At 37.4% G+C, this 11,245-nt stretch overlaps 1 long non-coding RNA gene across 1 annotated transcript in view; it reads left to right on the plus strand.

Moving 5' to 3' along the window:
• LOC143444076 (uncharacterized) overlaps positions 1-11,245 on the plus strand; it is a 36,961-nt gene that overhangs the window by 9,411 nt on the left and 16,305 nt on the right. The window contains exon 2 of the long non-coding RNA XR_013113618.1: positions 10,847-11,043. This is a non-coding gene — a long non-coding RNA (uncharacterized LOC143444076). The remainder of the gene's footprint in view (positions 1-10,846; positions 11,044-11,245) is intronic.

Below are 11,245 nucleotides of genomic sequence, written 5' to 3' on the forward strand. Positions count from 1 at the left end.
TCAGCCTTGACTGTGCTGTTGAATTTGCCATGGATGGAGTCATACTTGAACATATAGGCCATGTAGTTGAGGTCAATAAAGGTGTTGTTGATAGCAACAATCTCCACTTTGCCAAGTACAGAGCAGAAGGCAGCCCTGGTAACCAGGCACACAATACAGCCATATCTATTTATCTCTCTATCTCTATCTATCTATCTATCTATCTATCTATCTATCTATCTCTATCTCTATCTCTATCTCTATATTTATCTATCTATCTAGTCTGCTATATAACTGATCAAAATAACTTTCGCATCTATCTAAGTACTAAGAATTATGTTCTGGTCTCCCATGAGAAAATAATGACAGAAAAGCAACTGTGAAAGCTTACCCACATTTTGTATTTTCTTGCTGTGTACTGTGATGGAGCAGAGTGAGGAGGGGCACTATTCCATTGCATTGCTGGCTGGAAGACTCATTGTTGTCAAAGACAGAGTCTTCCTCAGTTGTAGCTTTAGCACATATGACAGACAAGCTGTTGTGTTGTAAACTCAAGAATATAAGGGCAGGCTCCTCTCCTAAGTTATGCTGATCACCGTACGGCTTCCTTCTGTGTCTGCTCATGTTTCTGCCCTTTGCAGTTTCAGAGGATAATTTTCTTGCAGAGATGCTTCAGAACATGGGTATGCCTTCTGCTCTGCTCACTGTCTTCTTGCTGAATTACTGACTTTTTTTCCCCATAAACTCAGTTTTTTTTTCCCCTTGGCTCAGTGCTTATATTTGTTTTGTTTTATATCTTTTGTTGTTGCTGCTGTTGTTTTGTAGAGACAGTGCCTTGACTCCATAGTCCAAGCTAGCCTGACATCCATTGTGCTTACTGTTGGACTAGCTGAAAACTCACTGTGAACATCCTGGTTCCATGTCCTAGGCTGAGATTACAGGTTTGAGCCAGCATTCTTACTACCTTTTTGTTTTATATTAATCTTACATAATACTTTATACATACAGGAATATATATAGCTTGAACTACCAACCTGACATAGCATAAATTCATTTAAAGGAAGAAGGCCCATTGAAGAGTTGCTTGTATTATATTATTAACCTAGGCAGGTTTGTGAAGGTCATCTTGATGGTTACTTAATTCAGGAGAGCCTGGTCCACTCTGCTTATGTTGGCACCATTTCATGGGCAAATGCTCCTGAGCTGTTTAAGAAAACTGGCTAAGCATGGGCCTGTGAGGGCGCCAACAAGAAACACTCCTCCATGGTTCTTGCTTCTACATTCTGCCCAAGTTTCTGCCCTGACTTCCCTCCATAATGGTCTATGATCTTGAGTACAAGTCAGATCCTTCCCGTGTTCCCTAAGTTGCTTTTACTCACAAGTATTTTTGTCATTAGAATTCAGCTAGAACAAAAATTGGTCCCAAGAATGGGATATTATGACCGTGGTCCTGGCCGCGTACAGTTCTGTTGTGTTAGTTTTCTATTGCTGTGATGAAACTCCATGACAAAGGCAACTTATAGAGGCAAAGTTGGTTTGGGCTTAATGCTGCACTGGGAGAGTACAGAATGGTGGAGAGGCACAGCAACAAGCCACAGACAAACTTTCAGAGCAGGAAGCCGAGGCAGCTCATCTTCAATTGTAAAGAAGCAGAGACTGGAAACTGAAAGTAGGGCAACACAAGGATGTCTCAAAATACACCCCATAATATATTTCTGCCATCTGTGCTCCACTTCCTATGGCCTCTAAGCAGTGCCTCCAACCAGGGATCAAGCTTTGAAATTCATCAGCTCTGTGTGTGTCTGGACAGGGTGTGTATGTGTCATTATTCCTTCAAACTACCATAGAACTTTTGAACTCTTATTGAAAGAATGTGAGAGGTTTTGGAACGTTGTGATGGGGAAGTCATTGAGCGCTGAAAGCTTGTTAGACCTTCTGTAGGAACTTGGAAGATAAGAATGCCAAGAGAAATGTGACCCATCGAAGCTTGGCTTGTAAGGTTTCAGAAGCAGGGAAAGCTTTTTATCAGAACTGGGACGGGTCGTTTGTGTGGCATTTCAGCTAAGAATCTGAATGTGCCAATCAGTTGGGACTAAAGAATAAGCTACAGTTACTAAGGAATTAGCGTCACTGAAGTGAAACTTACTGTACATCATTAGCAAAGTAGTATTTTCCCCAAAGTCATAGTATACAATTGGCGGTTGGTTTGTTGTTGTTTTGTTTTATTTGGGGGAGTTGGTAGGTTGCATTTCAGGCTGACAACAGAACTTTGTAAAGACTATGTGATGGCACATGGATGATGCTGGTTTTGAAAGCATGACATGATGATAGAGAATAGTTGAAGCCTAACACCATATGGCAGAGTCATGATGCCTGTGGAGAGGCCAGTAGTAAAGATGCCACCTCAGCTGCTGTGGAGACTATAGGATATTGCAGATGCCAGGATTGTGGGACATTTCTAGGTGTAGAGTAGAGTGGGCCTAAGCTCATTAGACAAGTTGTGTGTGTCACAGGTGGCCAGAAGAGTTCCCAGTGAAGGAATAGCAGATGTTGAATATTGGGCTTGTGAGAAAGGGATTTACACTGTTAGGTTTTAGGTTTGCTTTGATCTAACTTTTTTCTATGCCTTGGTTCTTTTATGGTATAGGAAGTATTTAACTTATACTTTATTTTATAGGAATCCAAGGTTAAGAGACTTTGGACCTTTAAAGAGACATTGAACTTTTTAATTCTTGGAACTTTTTAAAGACTGTGGCACTTTTAAAGTTCTTCATTTTCTACCATTATATTAATATGAGACTTGGCAAGGAATGAAAGTGTATGGTTTAAAGTGATCTGTTTTTGTGTCAAGTTGACATTGACAGCTTTAACTGTCAACTTGACACAGCCTAGAGTCATCAGAGAGAAGCCTCAACATCATCATATTCACCAGTATCTTTTTTTATCTGATGAAAAAAGAATGGTGTGTTTCTATGACATGTATTTGAATTTTCCTGATTGTTAGGGAAATTCAGTATTTTTGTCTTTTTTTCCTTCTCCATTCATATACATTTGGACATTTTTCTAGTAATTTTCCCTTTCCAAATCATAATGTTTCTTTATATTTTAAACATCAGTATTTAGCAGGCCATATGTGTTGTAAATATCTCTACTAATGTCTTTTAAGATTATCTGAATTATTAATTATGTAATGTTGTTTTATAGTTGTTTCCTTTTGTATATCATTAACTATTAACTCCAAATTTACTAGGATATTATACCATGTTATCCTTTTTAAACTTTCATATTGGGTCTCTAATCAAGCTTGGACTGATAGTATGTGAGGATGCTACTCCTTTTTTTTCCTGCATAGATATTAGCATAGGACTATTTACTGAACATAAATCCCATAGTGTTAAATGTTCTTTTTTACAGGGTTACAGGGTACATAGGTCTGTTTCTTGCTCTATTCTGTTTTACTGCACAAGTTATCCGATATTCTTACAGCTTAGTACTAAATTGTGTGGTTTCTCTGGACAAATAAATATATTTGTTTTATTCTTCCTCAAATGTTTGTTGTCTGATTTTATTGTTTTATTTTTTATTAAAAAAGAATGTGTGAGATGACCCAACTTGATTAGGACAACAATCATAGGGCTGCAGAGTTCTTCCCGAGGTCTCCATCCAGTCTGTGAGTCTTACCATCATCATTCCACCTGATCATCATCATTGATCTGAGACCTGTTGAGACTGACAGTGGCTTTGGGACATCTCTGCTTCTGTGAATTCCTTTTAGTGTCCTTCTTTGTGTTTCAGAAGATTCACTTTTTAGTTCCTTGGAGGCTTTCTTCAACCTCCCAAGAGCTTAGCATCCAATGTAGCCAGGCTTTATGCATGCTACTATTTTCTCAATAAAAGCCTTTATTCTATCTGACATGTATTTTTTTTTTTTTTTTTTTTTTACAAATGTCAGTTCTCTAGATGTCTTATGGTACAACCTTAAAACTCATTCAGATTTACAGTACTGAAATTAACTGATGCTCTGTGAAGTGCCAGTTCTTATTTATGGGTTAGGGTTTGTAGGTAGGGGGAGAGGATTTATGTTCTGCCATTTAAGTCAGTGAACTTCTCTTCTCTGTATTACTTATTATTGTAGAAATCATATAGTATTATACAACAGGATAGCTAGAAGCCCTGATTTTGTTCTTAGTTATTTAGAAACTACCCCTTCCGGTCTGGGCTGAACACTGAGCAGATCATGGGCAAGCAGATCCCGGGCAGCAACTCTGCCACCAATCTCACAGAACCCAGAGGAAGCAGGCCTCCTAGGAGCTCTAACCCGGGCAATATCTTACATAAGGAGACAGCAAACACCAGCCCCAAACAGGGAGTAACTGGGACCTACTGGGACCGAGGAATTTACTCCTGTTCCAGAGCAGTGGTTCCTTCCTGTCTGCTCCTGAGCACAGAGCAGATCTTCGGCCCCAGATCTAACCCCAGTAGTAACACCCACCCAACACAGTTTTGATACAATCAAGATAATAGGAAAGACAGGCTCCAGTCAGAGACAGGGCAGGTAGCACTAAGGAGATCCAGATGGCAAAAGGCAAGCGCAAGAACATGAGCATCAGCAACCCAGGGTACTTGGCATCCTTAGAACCTAGTTTTCCCAACAAGAAAGTCCTGAATTCCCCATATCACTGGGAAAGCAAGATTCAGATTTAAAATCACTTCTAATGATGATGACAGAGGACTTTAAGAAGGACATAAATAACACTCTCAAAGAATTTGAGGAGAACACAGGTAAACAGGTAGAAACCCTTACAGAGGAAACACAAAAATCCCTTAAAGAATTACAAGAGAACACTACCAAACAGGTGAAGGAATTGAACAAAACCATCCAGGACATAAAAATGGAAGTAGAAACAATAAAGATATCACAAAGGGAGACTACCCTGGAGATAGACAACCTAGGAAAGAAATCAGGAGTCACAGACACAAGCATCTCCAACAGAATACAAGAGATAGAAGAGAGAATCTCATGTGCAGAAGATACCATAGAAAATATTGACACAACAGTCAAAGAAAACACAAAATGCAAAAAAAAATCTTAACACAAAACATCCAGGAAATCCAGGACACAATGAGAAGACCAAACCTAAGGATAATAGGTATAGATGACAGTGAAGATTCTCAACTTAAAGGGCCAATAAATATCTTCAACAAAAATTATAGAAGAAAACTTCCCTAATCTAAAGAACGAGATGCCCATAAACATACAAGAAGCCTATAGAATGCCAAATAGACTAGACCAGAACAGAAATACCTCCCGTTACATAATCATCAAAACCAAATGCACAAAACAAAGAAAGAATATTAAATGCAGTAAAGGGAAAAGGCCAAGTAACATATAAAGGCAGACATATCCGAATTACAGCAAACTTCTCACCAGATACTATATAAGCTAGAAGATGCTGGGCAGATGTCATACAGTCCCTAAGAGAACACAAATGCCAGCCCAGGCTACTATATCGAGCAAAACTCTCAAATACTATTGATGGAGAAACCAAAATATTCCACGACAAAACCAAATTTACACAATACCTTTCCACAAACCCAGCATTACAAAAGATAATAGCGGGAAAGCTCCAATACAAGGAGGAAAATTATACCCTAGAAAGAGCAAGAAAGTAATCCTCTTCCAACAAATCCAAAACAAGATAGCCACACACAGATAATTCCACCTCTAATAACAAAAATAACAGGAAACAACAATCATTGTTCCTTAATATCTCTTAGCATCAATGGAATCAATTCCCCAATTAAAAGACATATGCTAACAGGACCCAGCATTTTGCTGCATACAGGAAACCCACCTCAGTGACAAAGTCAGACTCTGTCTTAGAGTAAAAGGCTGGAAAACAATTTTTCAAGCAAATGGTCCTAAGAAACAAGCTGGAGTAGCCATTCTAAAACCTTCAGCTCAAAAACACAAAGGGAGGGACTCATGGCTCCACGTGTATAGGTAGTTGAGGGTGGCCTTGTCAGGCATTAGTGTAAGTGAAGGGCCTTAGTGCCTGAAAGTTTGAATTCTCTAGTGTTGGGAAATTTGAGAACAGGGAGGCTGAAATGGGAGGATGGTGGGAGCACACCCTCATAAAAAAAATCCCAAAATTATATGCATTAGACATGACAGAGGCAGGCCGCCAGAAGACTAGATTCCAGAATTCAAACAAAAATTATCTTGATACTAAAATTTGTTTTCAGAATTGTATATAGCAGAATACACAGCCTAGGTGTATCTATTCATCAAGCAAGCTGAGCAGACCTGCTTGAACCCCTGATGTCCTGCAATTTTAGCTGGTTGCAGTGAAGACACAGTGTCAGATGCTTATCAATTTTCTCTTCCCCCTGCCCCTCTTCTAATATTTCAATGCCCATAATCAGCTTGAAGAAGTTAATGAAGAGGTGGTGCCCCTATTCCCTGGTCTTGGGGACTGAGGTGGTTAATTTTGGGCTGTCTTTCTAGGGAAATGTAGTGGTTTTGTTGGAACAGGGAGGATTAGCTAGGATTTATTGCATAGCTGTGACCTATTGGTAGAAATATGTATAATTGTTATTAAGATGAAGTTACAATTTCTTAAATGGTACAAAAAGTACTTTGATTTTAAACTTAAGCTCTCTTGTACTTTACTGACACAAATTGGTATAGTTATGCTCTAATTGTATTTTGAGAGAATAGTTTTATTTTAACAGGAAGGTTGATATGTAGGAGGAGCTAAGGTGGGAGGAGTAAGGAGAGGAAAAGGAGGAGTAAGGAAATGAGGAGAAGCTAGGAGGAGAGAGAGAGAGAGAGAGAGAGAGAGAGAGAGAGAGAGAGAGAGAGAGAGAGAGAGAGAAACATGGAGGTGGATGTTCGAGTATCTCCACCAGTCATAATTGGTATATGTAGGTTGGGTATTGGTTTGCACTTCTGATTGTATGGGCATCTTGTTATTGAGCATTACCAAACTTATAAAGCCTTTGATCAACATTAAAAAAACAGTATTATTTTGACTGTATTATTGAAGTTTTAATAGTACTTGAAGACTACATCTTTATACTAATGTTGAATAGTCCCTCAATATTCTATTAAGCTTATAAATTTATGTGAAGCAATAGGTACAAATTATAATTTATAATTCATCTTAATGTATCCACTGCAATAAAAATATTTATTATTTTATTTCCAAAATAAAATAATGAATCAGAGATAGCTTGATATCCAATTAGGAATATTCTCATCAATAATAGTGAAAATCATGCAAGATGAAAGTCAGCCTTGAAAAATGAAGCCAGTGCTTTATATGAAGAACTATAAAATGAAGCCTGAATGTAGAATTATGTGAGTGATACCTTTAAAGTAGTAAAAGTAACTGAAGTTAAAGTAAAAGTAACTGGAGAAGTAACTGAAGGAAACCTAAAAGGGTATCATATGGTTTTGATGTTCTTATCTAGTATTCAATAGCAAGCCCTATTTTGTCTCTAGAATGCACAAAATACATTTTGTAATTGACAATTGGAACTGTGCCATTTGATTCCTTAGCCAGGCTTGGCTATCAGTTCACATGCTTTCCATGATCAGTGCTGGGGAATTCCACCCACAGTTTGGCATGCTATAATATTGATGTAGCAAAGTGTAACTTTTTAGTTTGACATGTGAGAATGAAGGAGGGGCAAGACTCATTATCTGAATAAGAGCATGCAAGAGACCACAAGCTTTTTGACCAGAAAGACCTGGCTTCATATCCCAAAATACAATATAAGGGACCTTTTCACTCCTTGTGAGGTTCAGAGTCTTGAGCTACAGAAATACAAATCATACTGACTCTCCAGCAGGTGTATTTTAAGAAAGAAGTGAAAGGGTATATGTTTAATGCTTGAGAAATATAACCGTAATGCACGTGCATGTGCGCGTGTGCGCACACGCGCGCGCGCGCGCACACACACACACACACACATACTCCAGAACAATATCTCTACTTTTAATAAATGCAATGGATGAGTAAAAGTGAATCTTTTCTTATGTTTTGTTTTATCATAAGGTGGAAAAATCAGGGCAGAAGAGCATAAGTTTGGGAATTTTTTTTTTTGTAAACTCTGGTTAAACTTATTACTTCATTGTCTTCCTCATGTATTATTAGTGTAGACACCAAATAAATAATTTAACCATCCTGTAAAATATATATAAAGATATATGAAATGCTTTCTTTGTAGATGAATTTTGAGTCCAAATATTGTTAGCAAAGTAACTCAAGTGGAACCAATCCATATTAGACCACTTATGGTGAATGTTGCTGCCAAACTAATCTCTCTTAAAGACTGAATTTATTAAGTCACTCTCTTTGAATTTATCAAAACTCATTTTATACCTTAATGCATCAAATCTAAATTTTATTGCCAGGCTTTCAAAAATTCTTTCAATTGGCCCACTCTTTTCCAGTCAAACATTTGCTAAAACCCTCAATCCACTCTCTGCTTAAAGACTATGAGCTCCTTGCCTACATTTTTTTTGTTGTTATTCAACAACAGCCCCTTTTCTGTAACTTCTCTTTAGTTACACAGTGAAGATGAGGTTCTGGAATCCCATGAAACAGTTCTCTAGATGTTCCCCTACACAAATCTAGCTTGCCATGCCCAGCCCCCCAGTGCTCCTGTCCATTGGGACCATTGTCCTGAGTAACACATCTCGCATGTTCAAATGTCTTCATGACTTTGGTTAATCATCACTTAATTTAGCTGATAATTAAATTCTGACTTTTATTGCACATTATTATTTGTATGAAATAAGCGACATTTCCAATTAAAATCTGGTCCCTTTGAAAAGAAACGTTCTTATAAGTTCTGTGTCTGAATGCTGCTAAGTGCAGTATTGAGCACAGTGTGAATAACTACTTTTTAATTAATGAGTTAGTTGATTACAATAAGCAACTTCACATGCCTACACTATGAATCTAGTGTGTATGTTATCTAACTTACTAGTGCGATGTGTTGTCTAAGATTGTAATTGTAAATCTTGGCTTCTAAAGTGTCAATCAGATCTTGTGCCACAAAACATTAAATATCAGGATTCTAAAATACAAAGAATATTTCATTATCCAAAAGTGTGTTTAACCAGAGTGGGTTTTTTTCAATTTGTATTATTTAAGGAAAAGGGATGCATTATTAATGAGTCAACATTCTGCTAGGGGAGGAGTCCCCGTGTACCCTTCATAACAGCTGATCAGTCCTCGTATCTGACACCTTGCAAGAATTGATTTAGTTTCTATGGACACATCTAGTATAGATAATCTTCTAGTATTGTGAGAAAAGCAAGTCAGTTTGTTTAATCCCCTTAAAAGAATATAAGATAAACTCCACTGCCTTTATATAATCACAGTTTACGTTACTTTTCAAATATCACAATCCTAAACAAGTGTCGTGGGAATGTGTGCTGTGGAATGTTTCCTCTTTTGTTGACCATGGTGTTACTGTACACCTTCAGATACAAAAATGCCCACTTCTTCTTGAAGCACCAGCACATGATATGCTCACGTGTCTCTTGTGTGTCCTCTAGAGTTGTGTCGTACAAACCAGGTCCAGGAAAGTGGGATAGGTGTAGTTGCTTAGCTGGCAGGGGTCACTTCCTGTTCAAGATTTAATATGAATCAATATACATGAAATTAATTTAATTATTGTCTGTTTTATGGAGCTTGTTCATCATATTTATGTTTCAGTTTCCAGGAGATTAAAGACTTCGTGTGGGAGTGTTTCATTAGGAGCAAAGGATCAAATGTATTTGGGGTTCTGAGACATGAACTATTTAGTGACCAGCAGGTGTCTCTGTTACACAGCAAAGAAGGCTTTTGAGCTTGACCAATTTCACACCTAAAATCCCTTTTGAATTTCCAGTTATTCTACTTTTTATGAAGAATCCTTGTTCCTCCTTAAGTCCTTTACATACAAAAAAATACTCTGTTCCTTTTAAATGTGGCATCTAAAATTACTTCTTAATGTCTAATATTTACCCTGCATCTTGTATGTTGCAAGTAAAAGTTGTACTGTGTATCAACTTTTAGAATGGAACGTAGATCAAGATCTTTATTTAGAAACCCTAAGCAGTGAAATGACTGCAAGACCACACAATTAAATTAAATTAAATATGTGCACTAAATAAAACCAGCAGTGCACTGTAAAGGAACAGTAAGGAAGCTGGACACTTGTTTCTCCTCTTTAACTAAAAAGCGAAGGAACTGAAAACTCTATACAAGAGCAAAGCAACTACAGCCCCACTCTCTCCCCCTCTCACTTTCTTTCTCTTGTGTTATGACAGTATCTCACTTTATAGCCCAGGCTGGCCTCGAACCCTGCATCTTCTACTTCAGCTTCCCAAGTTCTAATAGTACAGGCTTGTGTCACCATGCTTGGCAATGATATTTTTGTAAGCATGCATAACTATATGATTTTTAAATTTTTAAGTATTTTAAATTTAGGATATATATATATATATATTTATATATATATATTTATATATATATATATATTTGGAAAAATTCTAGTAATATTATATTCAAATCTTTTGAAGTTTAATCTGCTTTTCTTTGCAGACTGTGAAGGAGAGGGCCACACTCTAGTTCTAAGTAGCATCAAATACTTGCCCGTAATTGTCCCAGAGTTTTTCCATTTTAATAATTTTCTCCTTTTTTTGTTGTTACTGTTCAAGGCTTCCCAAGAGAAATCACAATCACGTGTGTTTATTCTTTGGAGGAGGGGTGTGTGTATGTATCTGTGCTAGAGATTTTTGTGTAATTCTGTTTTCTTAACTTTTGTCATATGCTTTGTTTGTATATGTTCTTGTTTGTGTGAACAGACATTCAGGCTGCTTAAAGGTATGCGAATTAGGCTTTGACAATTATCGGATAAGAATCAGTCCCATCAGGATAGAAGTCATTGGAACTGTTGGATGGATCAAGTCTCTGCTTACCTCATGAATTTATACTTTATTTATGTGGGAGAAATAATCCCATTGCTTATCGGCGTTCCAGGAACATATGAAAATATAAGAACGTAAGTAAAGTGTGTTGCATTTTGCAACTTCCGGTACCAATGTTTGATAGTAACGATGAACTTCCATAAATAAAGTTGATAATTTTTCTGCATTTAGCTTGTCAACCTTTTGTAAATCTTACTTGGCTGTTGAAACACATCATGAAAGGGCTTTTCTGAGAGTAAACTTGGGATCCAGATAAGCAGTTCGCATTAACCAATG

Source organism: Arvicanthis niloticus, chromosome 12 (assembly GCF_011762505.2).
Source record: "Arvicanthis niloticus isolate mArvNil1 chromosome 12, mArvNil1.pat.X, whole genome shotgun sequence".
NCBI classification, from domain to species: domain Eukaryota; kingdom Metazoa; phylum Chordata; class Mammalia; order Rodentia; family Muridae; genus Arvicanthis; species Arvicanthis niloticus.